Below are 6,551 nucleotides of genomic sequence, written 5' to 3'. Positions count from 1 at the left end.
TCTCTCTGGTGTCCTTGGAGACATCTGGTGGCTCAACCAAAAAACATAAATTGATTCAAAACAGTCGTTGGGACTTTACACACTTTTCAAGGCTTAGCTTGTACATCAGTTCATCAGTGATATGATATTGACTTTTTTAAATGAGCGTGTGAAAACCGTCAAAAAATCATCGAACTCGTCTTTCGATGTTTTTTTGAACAGTTCTCAAAATGGCGCGAACTGAAAAAGTTTTGATCAGTCGCCCGAGTATCGGAATGGAGCTGAAAAAAAATTGCAACAAAATTCGACCGGATAGAAACGATTCATCTTTCCACTTTCGGATTCAAATTGTGACCATGTTCAGCAATTCGAGTAGCTGTGTGTATCGCTACAATGGAGAAATTTTGAACGCGACTGCCGCTGCTTGGGAAGACTATTGGTTTCAGAAGAAAATGTCCTCGTAAAACGTTACGGTCTCATATGAACCGTTCGACGAAGAGCTGAAGCTACTTTCCCATTAAACTATTGCTGTGATGTGAGTAGAAAATTTGTGAGCATTTATTTTAAATAATTTAGAAACTGAACCGAAATTTTAAATCTTTTACTCTAACAGGATTCAGTAATTTGTGGTCTTCCGAATCATCCGGAACTGAACTAAGCGATTGCCTTCTCAACGGTCCAGGTGCGGTGACGATCAACTACCATTCCGATACAACAAGCAATGGTTCCCGAGTGAAAATTCGAGAGCTGGTATGGTCATTTTTCTTATCATCCGGAAGAACCTGATGCGGGAGCTGAGGCTCGGACAGATTGCCACAATGTGTGAAGAATGGAAAAAAATAAATAAAATTATCTTTTCAAATGTTCAGAGTTGCTCAAGTGTCATTTTCTTTCATAAAAAAATCAATTTTAAGATAAAAATATTAACATTGGAACAGCAGAAAATTATTTTGAGTAAATGTGCTTACAAATGCTCTCTATTTGAAATTTTTCATTGATTTGATTTGTAAAACAAATGTGTTTTATGTGTCGCCAAATATAACCATTCTATGTTTTTTGCTATATGTGTGGCACATACTCTCCATATGGGAAACAAATTGCAAAAATCTATATAGGCTCACACATAGCCCCAATGTGTCGATTTCGTTGAGTGTAGATATACTTGTGTTGTATTTAGTATAATTGTCAGATCGGGACACAAAGTTTTGGTGATAATGAGCTTAACAGTTTTCGCCAGAAGCTTTCGAAATTTAGTCTAAGGTAACTTAGGTTTTCTCGATAGCATTTATTCATGTTCGTAAGAACTTTCCTCACATGGAGGCGCGTTTCATGTGTCCTTCAAGTTTCTGGGGAGTGGGGAATATTCCTACTATTATTATATTTGCAAAACCCCTAAATAGAATGTTAATTTACTATTTTGGCCATGTTTGTTTTCCTTTCACAATCTATAATTGTCAGAAAATTAATTCTATAGCTTATTCTCAACCCTAATGACATTGCATACTTACGGGCGCATTTTTTTATAAACAAGAGAAAATCAATTATTTTAGCCCTTAATTGATGGATGAATACTAGCTATTGGATAAATATTAGTAATCCCGTAATCAGCAATGACCACGATCCATTGAGAAGAAGAATATACCGGGATCATTTGTACCCATATATTAGGGATCAATTGTACCCAAAATCAACATTTTAGAAAACTTTTTCTGAAAAAATTGGGAGTTTTCCATCGCTTTGAAAATATTGTATTTTGAAGTTTATTTTCTACTCGAAAGATTGATGTATAGGAATAAATTTTTTGTTATAATATTTCCATGTTAGGAACATTTTAAAATGATGAAAAAAGATCTTCAAGTCACATTTTGTGAAATTTTTCAAACAAAGTTCAATAACCCAAAAACTTATTTTGTTAAAATTTTTTGAGTTTCAACCATTGCTGTTTTGTTCCATTTGGCACATTTTTCTAGAACATTTGATCTTTGATCTCATTCCAGTTTTGAGATATAACTAAAGAATCAAGTATCCTCATTCTCCCCTACTAAAAACAGATTTTTTATTTTCATTCAATGAAAGATTAAAATCTTGCCTAGATATTCTAGTTTCAGAGATTCAATGCATTATAAAATAAAATTCTACAAATTTAGAAATTGCTACTAGGGTAAGTGTTCCTAATGTGGCATGTGTACCTAATGTTAACATACTGTTCGATTTTGCCTATTTTTGTTGTTATTTTTCACTTATCACAATTATCAAAAAAATGATAATGTAATGGATCATTTGAACTTTCATTTTACAAACAAATTAGCTTTCTAATTCACAAGATTTTTCGTAAAATCCGGATTGTTTTCAAGTATGTCCAAATTGAATGGAATTGTTAGCAAATTTCTTAAAAAACACCTGTTTAGAAATAGAAGATTAAAGCTGAATTTGTCAACCGATTTTTTTGAAATTTTTTGTCGTATTGTTTTTTATCATGATTTAAGTAATAAGTATGTTAGAACGATGTTTTGTACGTGTAAAAACTAAAAAAAAGCATATGTCCACAATTAGGAACACTATTTTTAATGTGTTCCTAATTATGGACATAGTCAAAGTTTTGCAAACTATATCAAAGTCATAGAATGTATTTGAAATAATTTGATTGAAAGAATTGTGTTTTAACGTACTTTTCAACGATCTGTTAAAATAAACTGTTTTGAGCTAATAAAACATGATTTTTTTTTACTTCAGTATATCTCAAAGCTTAAAATGTTGAAAAAATATTTTCGCCAGGTTGTAAGGAACGCACATTTCGCGACAGAGAAGGAAACCATAGAGTTACAGAGAGCTTCTTAACGAGAACAGAATCGAAAGGAAAAATTAAAAAAAAAATCTCAATAAAATACGTTGTATACCGTCTTTTGGGGCATCATGCAACACTTTTCAACTTCAATTGCTTCTTAAACCCTAATGTCCACTGATAATCCTACCGTTTGTACATCAAAAGTTTTAAGGTTAATGGGACATCAAATTAACGTAGTCAGAAAAATAATTGATTTCACCATTTATTTTTAAATTTACATAACATGCGATTTTCACCCTAAGAAAAAGGGGTATCTAAGTTGCAAAAACCTTTGTTCTTAATGAAAAATCAAACAAAAAATTTCGAAAAGTTTCTGACATATTTGTGATGTCGTTACGCAAAAAGCACGTTCTGCAGTTATTTAAGATTTTGCTAGAATTAAAGTTTATATTTTATCTTTTAAAAGAAAGCAGAAGGGTGCTGATGCATTTAAGGATAAATAATACTACCAAAATTTTACATCATATTCTAGCATATGGAAACAAGATTTAAACTGTGAATCATTGATTTGCATGTCGATGCATTTTAGCCCGGACTGGTACCGGAATTTTAAAAATATTTATTTTAAAAAATTAAATGATTGTTCGAAAAAGATTCATACACCAACAGTGTTGATGTAGGATAAAAAGTTCCATATAAAGTTTGTAGGTCACTAAGTCTCATTGTGTAAAGTTTTTATGGCATCAAAAATGTAAAAATTTCAATGTTTCGAATTTTCTATGAGATTCAAAAACTTCATTCATGATGCTCTGTTTAACTGAACTTATTTGTATCCATTACAATGAATTTTCTACTTTTTGAAATATAATAAATGTATCCATTGGAAAAAATAAAGTTTGAATTTAAATGAGCTCAATATTCACTATTTTCTTCAAAACTAGCGTAAAGGAATATTATGTAGGATTTAAATAGTTCTTATTTCCCTATTCATATTCCAAAAACGTTGTTATATTTATAAAAAGGTGAGTTTTAAGATTAATTTAAAAAAAAAAACAGACCCATATGCAAAATCAGGAACAAAAAGTGTAATATTTGAGTACGCGGATACATTTTTCCTAATATGTTAACATTAGGAACACCCATATGTTAACATGGGTTCAATTAAGGCTTGAAATGATTATTTCAAACCATAACAGAGTTCAGAAAAAAAATTGGAATTTAGTTACCAAAAAATTGTTTATCTAAGTATTAAAGATTCGGCGCAATAATATCAAATCTAAAAACCTCTGACAAAATATAGCGAAGTTAGGCTCATTTACCCTATTTCTGAAATCGTTAAAGAAATTCTTTAGAAATTTGATATCAAAGATATAATTTCATTAAACAATGTTCAGGAGCGCTTGACGATTTGGCTTATGTTTTTAAAAGAAGGTAGGTTCCTTTTGGATTAAATCTTCTTTGAATTTCTATAAAATTTTCGTTTTTAGCAGAAATGTGAAAAATTAACAGAAGGAAAAGTTCTACACCTTTTCAAAATTACTTACGATCTTCTGAAAAGTTGATAATTTTACTTCAAACCTTAATAATGTTCTATATTTTTTAAAATTATATCGAAAATATAAGCGGCTACATATACCACAATACTTATTCATTTCTTTATTTTAATAAAATGTAATGAAGTAATCATTTAATGATAAAAAAATGATAATGATTTTCTCGTCGTAAGATGGTGTTTTAAAGTTGAAAAAAAATCGAGCAAAAGTTTTCCTTTTTTTCCATTTTTCGATGCCGTAAAATACTTAACCCAGTATAAAGGATTGGCTCAATAATATTTCCTACAAACTTTATATTGCTATTTTTATCTCACACCAACATTGTTGGTGTAAGCATATTTTTCGGAAAATCACCAAATTTATAAATAGATATTTTTATAATTCAGCTAACAATCTGGGCTAAAATGCATAAAACTGCAAATCGAAGAATTACCATTTGAATCTCGTTTCCATATGTTGGAATATGATTGTTTTGCATTTCACGTTTGTTAATTTAATAATTTCACCCATCCAAACATTAATTTTTATGATTTCAGCTAGTAGAATTTTTTGTAGTATTTTTTACCCCTAAATGTATACATCACCTTTATGCTTTTTCTTTAAAACATTTTTAACAGCAAACCTGTAAAATTTAATTCGAACAAAAACAAAAATTACTGCAATTGATACTTTATGCGTTATGGCATCACAAATATATAAAAATCACACAAAAAATCTAAAGTTTCAAACGTTTTCATTTGATTCTGCATCAAAAACAATGTTTGTTGCAACTTACCCTTTTTTCTTAGTAGGGTGAAAATCGCATGTTTTTGTAAATTAAAAAATGGCTGGTGAGACCAATAATTTTTCAAACCAAAACCTTTTACGGATCGTAAGAATTGTAACAATCTCGAAAGGAAATTTATACAATCCCTTGTACTGTTCAATACTGGATCATCACTTATGTTTTTCTTTTAATGTGGTGATTGATTAATCTGAATGCCAGAAGAACTCAAAAGATCCGTGTGGCTCTTAGTAGCGTTAGTCATCAGAATCTTTCAACTTTATTGTCAAATACCTACTCAAATTCTGTTTTATTATGTAAAATAATGAATAAAAAATCTATGCGAGAATAATGCTTTTCTGACAGGTGCACGATGCTTTCTCATTATTTATTCTTCATTGTAACCAGCATTAACCCTCTAGAACCCAAACTTTTTTTGTCGCGGAAAAAATCACAGCAGCTTAGTTTTATGATTACAAAAAACAATTCTACGATAAAATTCATAGGAAGGATAGAATTTTGACTAAAGGTTCGAAAATTGCATAACCACAGGGGCGAACGAACTTGAATTTTTCGATTGTAGTTTTTAAGATAAGTTAACCATCGTTAGTTGATTTTTGTAAATTTTTATTTTCGGCATATCAGTGAAATTTAAATTCTTGGAGAAAGAATATCAGAATAGAAAATTGATAAAGATGGATAGAAAAGTAAGCAGAAAATTTACAGATGTTAAAAAGAGCGAAAGAGCATTTTTTGCGAGAAAAATCTTATTAACGTACACCATACTGAGTACTTCACTCCGCAACATTTCATTATTTAGGAGAAGAAACCGGGATAGAGGTGGCACTACCTTAACCTATACAATGAAATCTGGTTGGCCCGAAGTTTACATGTGGTGAACACGTATACTCCGGACGGTTACGGTTTTTACGAATTTCAACCATTTTTTTTAAATATATAATAAAACCAATATACCTCACAAGGCGACACATTAAGCACGCCATAATGTGAAGAAAGTTCTTACTATCGTGTAGGTATAAACTTCAACGATCTCAACTACTTCTGGCGAATTTCTGACATTTAGGTGGTGCTGTTGCCGTTGGTGTTGGTACTATCAGTGACTTTAGTAGAAACTTTCGTCAGTGTGTCTCGATGAGATGTATGGAGAAGGCTGACAGTGAGGTACATATATTTGTTTTTTTGTGTTGAGATAAAAATCTCAAACCAACTGTCGTCGTCATCGCTTTGCGTGAGCATATAATTATGAGACCGAGTCTCCGAGGATGTTTTTAAAAAAGTTTTATTTTCACATTCCTCTTGCTTATTCACTAATCACTATCACTAAACTAACTGCTAACTGCACTTCCTGCTGCTGAACCACTTACTGCTGCCGGGTCGGGAACCAAAGAGAGCGAGCATGCCTTCGCTATCGGTATTTAAGTGATCATATTTGCTTACGATGCAATTATGA

The 6,551-nt window shown here is 31.2% G+C and overlaps 1 long non-coding RNA gene across 1 annotated transcript; it reads left to right on the top strand.

The window, feature by feature from the left end:
• Positions 1-219: 219 nt before the first annotated feature.
• On the top strand, positions 220-854 carry LOC129750033 (uncharacterized). The gene is made up of 2 exons (XR_008738261.1): positions 220-514; positions 593-854. It is a non-coding gene; the product is annotated as an uncharacterized LOC129750033 (long non-coding RNA).
• Positions 855-6,551: the final 5,697 nt, after the last annotated feature.

The sequence above is a fragment of the Uranotaenia lowii genome, chromosome 2, assembly GCF_029784155.1.
Source record: "Uranotaenia lowii strain MFRU-FL chromosome 2, ASM2978415v1, whole genome shotgun sequence".
In the NCBI taxonomy this organism is placed as follows: domain Eukaryota; kingdom Metazoa; phylum Arthropoda; class Insecta; order Diptera; family Culicidae; genus Uranotaenia; species Uranotaenia lowii.
This window is presented reverse-complemented; position numbering and strand designations above follow the sequence as displayed.